This window comes from Cryptomeria japonica, chromosome 11 (assembly GCF_030272615.1).
Source record: "Cryptomeria japonica chromosome 11, Sugi_1.0, whole genome shotgun sequence".
Lineage (NCBI taxonomy): Eukaryota > Viridiplantae > Streptophyta > Pinopsida > Cupressales > Cupressaceae > Cryptomeria > Cryptomeria japonica.
The window spans coordinates 732,384,045-732,396,180 of record NC_081415.1 but is presented as its reverse complement, the minus strand read 5'-3'; positions in this window follow the sequence as shown (position 1 = coordinate 732,396,180).

The window sequence follows — 12,136 nt, the reverse complement described above, 5'->3', positions numbered from 1 at the left end:
TGGTCACAGGTCTACCTCGAATCAGTTTTTCAGAGGGTGTATGTTCAGGTTGTTCCATGGGCAAGTATCCCGAGGAGAAGTTTGATAAAGGGAAAGCTTGGAGAGTTTTGGAAGTTCTTCAACTTGTTCACAACGATGTAGCAGGTCCATTTCCAGCTCCTTCATTTAGCAAGGCATTGGAACCTAGGATTGCTTCACTTAGGTCTACTTTCTCATTCATAAGAGTGAAGTATTTGACAGGTTTCAGGACTTCAAGACTTGTGTGGAGAAGCAATCCGGGAAAGTGGTCAAGATTCTTCGCACAGATAATGGAAGGGAATATGTGAACAAGAGACTTGAGGATTTTTGTACATTTGAGGGGATTGATCTTCAACATTCTGTAGCATACACTCCATAGCAGAATAGAGTTGCAGAACGCAAGAATAGAACTCTGAAAGAAATGGCTAGCTGTATGATTCATGCACGATCTCTTGATCCCGCTTTTTAGGCAGAGGCTATCAGTGTGCCACACACATCCAGAATCAGGTTCCTCACAAATCTTTGCAAGGTGTTACTCCTTTTGAGGCTTGGGTTGGTAGGAAACCGATTGTGAGACATTTCAGAGTCTTTGGGTGTCTAGCATGGGCTCACATACCTCCGCAGAAACGCAAGGTATTGGAACCTCAGAGTCGGCCTTGAATATTTGTTGGATATCCTGAGGGTGTTAAGGCATACAGATTGATGGATCCTGAGACACATGAGGTGTTCATTGAGAGGAGTGTTCACTTTGAGGAAAGCTCTCTTAGCTTAGCCTCTCTACCTCCTCCACCTTCCTCCGTTGTGGATAGTGATGCTAGTGATTTAGATGATGAGACTCCTTCAACTCCGACTCGCAAGGTTACACCTCCGCAGGGTCCACTTGTAGTTGAGGAGCCTCGTTCTCCACCTCCCCTTAGATCTCGTTGGGCTCGACAGACACTTGAGTCTGCGGGTTCTCTTGTTGGGGATCCTTTAGATACACGGAGAACTTGATCACAACATCAAGATCTTCCACATGCATTCATTGCTATCGCTTCCCATCCACAAACATTTAGGGAGGCATTAGGGGTTCCTGAGTGGGACCAAGCTATGGAGGAAGAGTATAGTTCCTTGATGAGGAACAACACATGGGATTTAGTCCATCTCCCTAAGGGGAGAAAGATGGTTTGATGTAAGTGGATCTATTAGACCAAGTATGCTGCGGATGGTAGTGTGGATAAGTATAAGACTCGGCTTGTTGCGAAAGGTTTCTCTCAAGTTGCAGGTGTTGACTATACTGAGACCTTTGCGCCCGTAGCCAAAATGAACTCCATTCGCTTGACACTTGCTATTGCTGCAACTCATGGTTGGGCTATACATCAAATGGATGTGAAGAGTGCTTTTCTTCATGGTGATCTTGATGAGGAGATTTATATGGAGCAACCACAGGGTTTCATCCAGGATACTTCCTTGGTTTACAGACTAAGGAAATCTCTCTATGGCCTTAAGCAAGCCCCTAGGGCTTGGTACGCCAAGATGGATTCCTTTCTTCTCTCCGCAAGGTTCACCAGGTGTCATTCTGATCCGAATGTCTACAATTTGCGATAGGATGACTCTCACTTGATACTTGTGCTCTATGTTGATGATTCGATCATTACAGGGAGTACCACATCCATCATTAGCAGGGTCGAATCTGCTTTGCATGACAGATTTTCTATGACCGACTTGGGTCTTTTGCATTACTTTCTCGAGATAGAGATTTCACAGTCACCTTTCGGGATTACACTATCGCAGCCCAAGTATTCTCTTGATCTACTTGCACGCTTTCATATGGCTGATTGTAAGCTTGCGTCGACTCCCTTTCTTTCAGGAGTCAAGCTTGAGGCTCAGTGTTCTTCTCCACCAGTTGATGCCACTTTGTATCGTCAGCTTGTGGGTAGTCTCATCTACTTGACTCATGCACGCCCTGATATTTCATTTGCAGTTGGCATGGTTTCTCGCTTCATGCAAGAACCACATGAGCTTCATTGGAAAGCCGCCAAACACATTCTCCATTACATCCAGGGTACACATCACTATGGGATTCACTATGCAACAAGCACAAGACTTCACTTGGTTGGTTACACAGACTCCAATTGGGCTGGCAATCTTGATGATCATAAGTCTACTTTAGGTTGTAGTTTTCACCTTGGTTCAGGCCCCATTTGTTGGTAGAGAAAGAAGCAACATGCTATTGCTCTCTCTTCGACTGAGGCTGAGTATCGAGGAGCTGTTAACACAACGACTGAGACTATTTGGCTTCAACAGATTCTCACAGAGTTTGGGTTCACCACTCCACGACCGACAATTCTACATTGCGACAATCAAAGTGCTATTGCTATCTCAAAGAACCCGGTCCAACAACAGTGGACCAAACACATCGAGATTCATATGCACTATATCCGAGAGCTGATTTAGGGGCAGGTCATTGATTTGCAGTATTGTCCTACAACGGAGCAGGTTACAGACATATTCACCAAACCTTTCATCGAGAGTAAGTTCTAACAGTTGCGAGCTCTCTTGGGGGCGCGAGATGTGTCATTGGGGGGGTCAGCTGACTTCTCCTTCCTCTCTTATGGGGGGGGGGAACTTTTTCCTCTTTGAGGTTTTGTCCTTCTTCTTTGAGAGTCTTTTGTACTTTCATCTCTCTTTTGGGGGGGAGTTTTTTCCCACTGAGTTTTCTCCCTTTCTCCGTTTGTGAGAGATTGCATTGCATAGTTTTGCTTGCATTTGCATGTTGTACATGGGTACCTATCATGGCCTAGTAGCCGGGACCCATCTTGCATTGTTGACTTGAGTCTTCATTCCCCTAAGTTGCACTTAAGAGGGGGTGTTGGTGTAAATAAATATTCATTATGGATATTATTACACTTTACTTATGTTAACTTAGGATAATGCATCTCTTCGTAGTTTGGATTTGAGACACTTAGGGAAGTGTGCACATAGGGATAGAGCTTGTAGGAGAAATTCCACCTTTTGTGGTCTTATTTTGCTGTTACACTCCACATTCAGTGGGTTATCCATCTCTTGTGGAATATTATATTATTTCTCCTACCTACCCCTAGTATTTCTTACCTACCCTTGTTTCTCATTGAGCCACATGTCATGATTGTGTGCTCGTACATCCATATGGCCTTGCCTATATAATGTTGGCATTTCAATAGAAAGGAGATTGTTGATATTCATTAAGGATATTGAGAAGGTTGTTGAAGATTATTTGATATAACTGAAAAAAGATGATAACTATCTTTATAACATTATTTTGTCATTGATGCCAAGAAATTGATTTTCTGATTCAGTATGATGTTGCCATATCTTGAGAAGATTGATTTGAAGAGAATTAAGATGTCAGTAAAAGACATAAAAAGAATGTGATAAGAAAGGGGAGAAATAGGATATTCAATGGGCAACTATTACCGAGTTAGATAATGATGAGATCATGATGTTTAGATTGTTTTGATATCCTACATATGTTGTTGATTGTAAGGTTAATACTATACTATGTCACCGAGCAAAGAACCTAGTCGGTAAACCCTAAGAAACCTAGTCGATAAAACCCTAATGTTATCGATATCGGTTAATGAAGGCGGAATGTCTACTGAGTAAAGTTCAGTATTTACCGAGTTGCAACCAAGTTATGACAAATCACATTGGATGGATAAAAACATTATTTAATGAAGGATGCTGATGAGCTGGAGATGTATAAATGATTGGTAAGCCGCGCATGAAGTTTGTTAAGGATCTACGGCAATGGAAAATCAGGAGGAAGATCTACAGCGCAGATTGAACCGCAATAACCTAGCACAAGTTCCTAGGAAGGTATGCAAGTTCCAAGGCGAGATAAAACGTTTTTCAGATCAAAGGATACATTGAACCTAGTCAAGATTGAAGATCTGACAGCTAAAATTGATCATGGGAAATGTGATCAAGGAGATTCAGTGGTTAGCAAATTGTTTATAAATAAGAAATTATTGATGAACAATGCATGCGGGCAAGTGTAAGCACAAGGATGCTACATAGTGATTACCGAGCATAGAAGCTTGAAGACCTGTTTGAATAACAGAGTAGGGAGCCCAGCAGAGGGACAAGATAAGTCCTATGACAAGATTGTTTTGAGCAAATAGAATCTGTTTTAGCATTTTAGATGTGAAGTTGCAGATATATTTTTATTACTGTTATTTTGTAAGTGACAGAAAATCTCTTAACCGAGTGGACTTAACAGTCTTATTTGTAAACCCTCTAGCAAGGTAACATTCTAAATGAGTGTTTGAAATCCTTTGACAAGGTCACTTCTAACAAAGTGAAGATCCTAACAGATCTGAGAGAAATCCCTTAACCGGGTCACATCTAGCAATGTGTTTGTAATATTTAATAGGATTTGCTTTTAACCGAGCATACTCTAGAAGAGTATATTTCTTAGTGGGACTGAAATCCCACAGTGGTTTTTCCCTATTTGGGTTTCCACGTTAAATTTGGTGTTATATGTGTTATGATGATTATGTGTTTATGAGATAGCATGTTTAGCAGTTTTTATATTGCTGAAGTTTAAGTTACCGAGGTTGAATCTGTTGATTTTATGGAAGATTAAGTTTGTATGATTCACCCCCCCCCCCGCACCCCTCCCTCTCATCTTGTTAGCTATTGGCATCATAACTTTGCATATAAGCAGGCCTATATTCATTGTATTGATGAATCTAGTTGATCATTTTCATATTGATGAGAATACAGTTTGTTCTTGTTGTTCTTTTGTCTCTATTTTTATACTTTTCATTGTGCCCTTGATCTTGGCAAAATCTCACAAAATGTGTTTATATTAGAGCTTTAACATTTTAAGAAAGATTACTAGAAGAGATAAAAACATTTTGATAATTGGTCAAATGAAATTATGAAATGGAAATGTTGTTGAAGGTTAACAAGGGGCAATTCAAGATTTTGAGTTTGTGATGTAAATCAAAGACCAAGACTGATAGAGTGTTGATTATCACAACCACTACTCAAACCATTAATCTATTCAACTAAAAAATGAATACTTAAGAGACAAATATGTGAACCCAATAGTTCAAAATTTCAATTCATTTAAAATTACACGTGCACATCAATCTCTTGATAGGCCAAATTTAAAAAAATATTACAAATATGCAAACATCTTCAATTTGTTGTATAACTTTTGGCAACAGATGCTCCCACCTTCATTTATAAGATTGCAATTAGGTCATAATTTTTCTATTAGCAATACCATGCTAATTTTCAAGCCAAAATCTCTAGGAAACCATAAAACTTCACTTTCTACAACTAGATACAAGAAACACTAAAGCAAATTTACTTTCTCAAACCTTGCATTTGTCTTCAATACAATCACAACTATAGGAAACTCATGGAAAATTTGAAACTAACACATTCCAATTAGCTTCTCATTTCTAAGTTCTAACAAATTTTACTGGGGATCTCTTCATCTAGGTGCCAGAGTTCCCTCTTTATAGTCTTCTTTCATCATATCCAAATTCACCATTTCCAGCTTCCATCAATACCATAGTATGGAATTTTGAACATTCCATAACTTCTTCAAATCTGCCATTTTTCTTGTTTTCCCCTCCTAGGTGCTTTGAATTTTTAGATAACCACTCTTGCAAGTGCCAAGCAAGATTCCCCTCTATCTTCTCAAAATTGCTAAGTTTCAATTCAACTCCACTTCTAGGTGCATGGGTTTGACCAAGAACCAAAATAGGGGCATTGAGGAATTCAAATGGAGAAAAATGAAGTATTAAATGTGCCAAAAACTTGTCTAGGGTGTTTTCGTTTTTGCCATCCTGAAAATGATGAAAAAAAAAAGGAGCAACAATTAAAATAATAATTTGTAAAACATTTTAACCATTAAATTTTCCAAGTTTAATATTCAACCTTCAATGTGCTAGAAGCTACAAGAAGAGTCTAGGAGATCAAGCTTGCGAGACACAAGCAAAAATCACAACAAATAAATTTAATTAAAGGAGCAACAATTAAACAATGATCTCCAAAACATTTTAACCATTAAATTTCCAAAGTTTAATATTCAACCTTTAATGTGCTGGAAGGTGTAAGAAGAGTGTACGAGATCAAGCCTGCAAGACAAGCAAAAATCACAACAAATAAATTTAATTAATGAAGACATTTTTTTTGGTTGTGCACAATTGTTCATACACTCATATGCTCTTGCATTAGTTTGTGACATCATGTAATCAATCAACTTAGTCTACAAATTAGTATTTCAATTCATGCATCTTGACACTATACATGCCATATAGATTGGTATATAAATTTCCTTGAAGATAAGAGTAATATTCAATTTGTTTCATCCAAGGGGTTGAGCTTAACTGGTTAAAACATTGGGTTCTCACTGTGGAGACCCAAGTTCAATTCCCAATAGAGACATCTGAAGTGGAACTCTAAGCTGTGACTCTTGGCCTTCCATAGGATGGGGAAGGTCTTGGGGTCAAACTAATCAAACATAATAATAATAATAATAATAATAATAATAATAATAATAATAATTCAAAGATATGTAATGGGGATGGGGCCCCCTACTGTGTCCCCACTGGTTCATAGCTCTAGTCAAAAGCTTTTCAGGCTTTAGCCAATTACTGATTAAAAAAAAATAAAATCAATTTGTTTCTTTGGGTGATGGTTGGATTCATCGATGTGTTTATTTAGGAAGTTTATGAGTTTCTTGTTTGCCAATTCAAAAGTAAGAGTATTGTTAAGTATATTCCATCTGTCCACTCTTTTTATTATATAAATGTCTCTTGCCAGAGGCATACATTAAATTATTATACGACCAAAACACCAATGCATTGATATTTCTCATAGTAGTTTTCTATCAATTCAAATTCAATGTTATTTCCAAAGATATCCTCACATTAGTCTAGAATCTAGTTCTTTCCAACATCTCTAATAGGACATTTTCCATGCCTTTCTATTTTATTCCTTTATTATATGCATCAAGAATTGTATTACATGCAAAAGTACCAAGTTTGATTACATTTCCTTAATATTTCTAAAATTAGTTTCTCAACATAATCAAAGTGAGAAGCTTCAACCAAAGATTTAATAAACACACGACAAGAGTGTAGATATCAAGTTGGCATTGAGGAAATGCTTGTTTGATTAAGAATGGTCAAAACCTTGTCAATAAGGCCACTTATATGATAGGGAGGGGCTATAGTTGTGTGGGATTCAATACTTTGCTCCACATTTTGCATCAATATCTAATGGGGTAGTTACATCTGCTGATTACATTTGTTTAAAAGTTACCATGCTCTTTTCAACAAATTTGTTTAATATGTGCTTTTGAGGAGACATTTTGAAAAATAGTTCACATGCCTTGTATCTATTTTCACATTTTCAATGTTTATATGTTAGGGTAGCAACTACATAGCACTAAACAAAATCTCTCTATCTTTATGCTTTGGCAAGCGTTTATACCATATTAAGAGGTGAAAAACCTACATACCCTCTCTATACATTTCTATATATGTCTACTTCGGTGGTTACTATTATAACGTGTGATGAAAATTCACTCTACCTTCTTTATCTTGATTAATGTTCATACCCCATTTTTAGGTTAATCTTTTTAAATGGTTTAATGTGCCATGTTTAAGCTCTTCCTTGTCCATATTTCTACATTTTCCATAGATCTCAAATAGGATAGTTGCAACTTAACATTACAAAAACATATAATCTCAATTATACTTTGATAGACAACCATACTCTATTTTAAGGATTTCTACTTTGTTTGATAACACTACAACCAAATGAGTGGTCAACCCACCTAATTGCATAAGTCATAATCCTAATTTAACAAAACATGAAAAGTCATCATCACGTCAATAATCAACAAACCAAGATATCAAAGGGGATAACCAAACATATATCTAGAAACTTCCACTGCACAAGCAATGCCGAATCTGAAATAGATCAAAGAATACCAATTCATCTATATCACTTTCACATAGAGGATGGGACTAATTCCTCTATAATGTAGTTTCAAGGAAACACAATGAATATATGCATCTTGCAAACAAATGTGTTGCAATACCTCTCACACAACTAGAGCTTTCCAAGTTCTTCGCACTCAACCATGTGAATACAAGCATTTAGGAAGAAGAACAACACCAATGAAAGAACCTACAATTCAAACTTTGATTTTTTGAAATGTTTTCTCCCGCTCAGGTTTCCGCCTCTGCATTTCAACTGTTGCTTGGGTGTGGTGCCTCTGCTTCATCTGGGTGCGGTGTCCCTCCTTCCTCCTCGCTAGCTCTGCTTCCCCCCCTTGCGCGTTGGCTTCTCTAGGGACCCAACTGTCGCTTTCTGTGCGTTGCCTCTTCCCTGTGACTCCCTTGTTCCTGCGGTGGTCTTCTCGCTTACTGGTGGTGGTTCTGGTGCTCCCCGCGTGGGAGCTTCCCTTTCGGAAGATGATCCCCTCTCGTGGATGCCCTCCCGGAGAGTGCTGTTGACATTAGTTCTCAACTGATTGCTACTGGTGCTATGGTTCCGCCCAGGCCTTCTTTTGCTGGCAAGTGTAGCTTTTCTTGTGTGGCCTCCCTGTGCCAAATCCTCCCCTGTGGTGGTTTGTGGGCAAGATGTTGTGGACAACATTGGGTTCTACCAACGCTATGCATTAGTTTGTAGATTCTCTGAGCTCTGGCCTTCACTTCCTGACCTCCATCGTTGGATGAGTGACTCCTGGAGGCCTTTGGTAGCTCATAATGTTGACCTTTTTCCTTGTGCTAAGGGATTTTTTATAGCTTCTTTTACTTCTTCGACTGATAGGGATCTGGTTTCTGGCAAGCTGTGGGCTTGGGGAGTTCATCCCCTCTGTTGAGCCTTGAACAACTTCGTTCAACCCTCTCACTAAATTGCTTAATGTGCGTCCAATTTGGGTTCGCCTTCGAAATCTCCCTCTCTATTTTTGGGAGCTTTCTTGCTATGAGACTATTGGTAACTCTTTAGGCCGATTCTTAAAGGTGGATGATGCCATGTCTTCTATGGGCCACACTACCTTTGCTCCCATCCTTGTTGATATTGACATCTCTTTGCCTCTCTCTTGAGATGTGGTTCTTATGGTTGGTGATTGGCCTTGGACACATTAGATAGACTTTGAGAGTCTTCCCTTCCACTGTCGAAAGTGTTTCTCTATGGGCCATCTTGCTTTGAATTGCTCTATCTCACGCCACAAAGGCGCTGCTACTTGGTGGAAGGATGCTACTGTTGATCACTTGACCATCTATGCTGCTGAATCTGATTTGGATGGTTCCTCTCAGGAGATTGAGGTGCCTTCTACTAGTGCTGATGTTGGTGTTGATTCCACCGTTTTGGCTCCTCCTGCCCCAACAGACCCTGTTGCCTCGGATTTGCAACTTCTCTCTACACCTACTAGTTCTTCTTCTGATGCTTGGCAACAACCTTCTGTTCTGCAATCTCTTGTTCTGCAACTGTTGACTATTGTCTCACAACAACCTGCTGCTTGCTTCATTGATGGTTTACAAGCAAGTTCTTTACCGCTTGGTCATCTCTTGATGGCCCCGATAACAGTATCGCCTGGACTGTTGTTTGTTGTAGGCGGAAGGGGAAGTCCTCCCCACCCCCTCTTGGATCAGGTCTCCGTACCCCTTCTTGAGGTGGGTCTTTGTTGTTGAAGGCTGGACAAATTTCCTTTGTTCAAACTTGTTAATCCCAGATTTGCTCCGATGTGCTGTCTTTTTGCATGTGGGATTTTCTTTCTTTTTTATAGTCTATGTCTATGTTAAGGGTCAATGCCCTTGTTAACACTGCTTTTTAAATAAAAAACATGTACTGGTCCATGTAATGTAAGATCCTTCACCATTCCCATACTGAAATGATATTAACATGTAGCATTTAGATCAAATGAAACATGGCATTAATAGATGTAAACCTCATATTGTAAGGTAGATCAAACAAACCAATAATTCCCACAACAAAGGGAATATGCCTAAAGCCACATACCACTTCTTGTGCCTCTCTAAATAAGTCCTTAGAGCTAGATCCATAACTCAAGACCAACAATAGGGAGACCAATGAAAATCCATAAAACCATGCACATTTTTCTCAACTAGTCCTCATAACCACTATATTCAAGACTAATTCATATGAGAAGACAAGACATAAAGTAAATAATACATTTGATAATTAGGTGGGAAATACCTCTCATATCATTCAACTATTGAGTAGGCCAAGAGTTGGATACAAGATTGTCATGAGAACACAACACCAAGCATTAAAAGCTTACAATAAATGACAATCTTCTATTAACGTCCATAATGGATTCACATCCATAACCAAGTGAAGGCGCCTTGGTCATTCTATTAAAATCCTCATCAAAGAGTAACCATATCAATACATGATCCCAAATACATGAGATCTCATATGTAGCTTCACCCAAGCTTCTATGGTCTCCATGAGAATACACCAATCAATCCATTCTAACTTTAAATGCAACCTGACAAAATCGTAAAGCTCCAAGCAAATGACTACTACTCAAAACTAAAGAGAATAAAAAAGACCATTGTCAAAGTTCCAACAATAATATCAAGAACATATCATGAAATCATGATCTAACATCTCGTTAAAGGAAGATCATATGCTCCAAAGAACATATCACGATGTTTAAGAAAACCTACATCACGCCAACACTCTAATTGGTAATCAAGATTACATAATGACATAATATAAAATCACACTTAAACCAAGTATCAACATCTTCAAACACATGAAGATAACCATCCATCATCAAATGATGAATTCACATTACTACAAAATCTCCCACTGTACTATGTAACCCAACTCTCCAATCATCATGATAATCATCTCTTAACTAAAAATCCTCTATCACCCCAATACAATTAAAGAACCCAGGAGTTAAACCATGATTTTCAAACCAAAGAGGATACAAAACTGCACACCCTTTGTCAATAGAATCAAAGATGTCAAACTCTCACTACAATCTAAATGTAGAATCCAAGAGCTCCACAATGACACCAAGACCCATTGCAAAATATTCTTCATCTTCTAATCAAATATTTTCCATGACTCATAACACATTGCAACATCTTAGAACCAAAATCTTGAAACAAAAGAAATAGAACATATTATGTAACTCCACAAAGCTTCCACTGAAAGTGACACCAAGTTATACACGTCATCATGACCAAGACCATTATAAAAAATCCATTGAAAGTGATCAGAGCTTCTCATGAACCATAATCTATTGCTAAGATTCATATGGACAACTATATTAGGTACTCCCAAGAAATCATTTTCTCATTGTAATCAACACAATCTAATACTTGTAATGATGGTCCAAACAATAGTATTGCTTGAATTGTTGTTAGTTGTAGATAGAAAGGTAGTTCTTTCTCCCATACTCTTCCCTAAGTTGTGGGCATTTTTCCCCACTCTTGTTGTGGTTTTCTGACTATACAACTAGTGTGTTAGTGGTGTGTTCTGGCCTATGTTTCCCTGACAATGGTTTGTGATCTACTATAAATGGCTTATTCGACCTGAGTTTGTATAGGGTCAACACCCTTGTTTTGCTACTTGTTAAATAAAAAATATACCAATGTAACAATGGTGACCATCAATAATGCCTACCAAATAGAATTCCCATCATATAATTTACAAGATCTACACATATGCAACATCTCAAAGGAGAAATACATAGTCAGTGTTAAAATATCAAATACCTAAAAGATTCAATCCCCACATCGGTATCATGCAGAACAAAGATAATTAGGTATAACATGTGGATTTCCAAGAACCAAACACCAAAACCAATGCTAGATCTGATTTTCTAGACAAACCCACATAGGAGTAACCATAGATCAATAAGAACCTTTTAAGCAATCATGCAAACCTATAACCGCCTTCATTTAAAACACCCTAAATATAATCTTATCACATATCTACATATCATGGAGTTTATTTTACATATAAAACGTACAAAACCATCTTTGTGAATTTGAAACCCACTTAAACATCTAGACATTCAAATCATACTTGTCATATGAACAATAGAATAAGCATAGATCTAAAAATCAATAGATGAAAA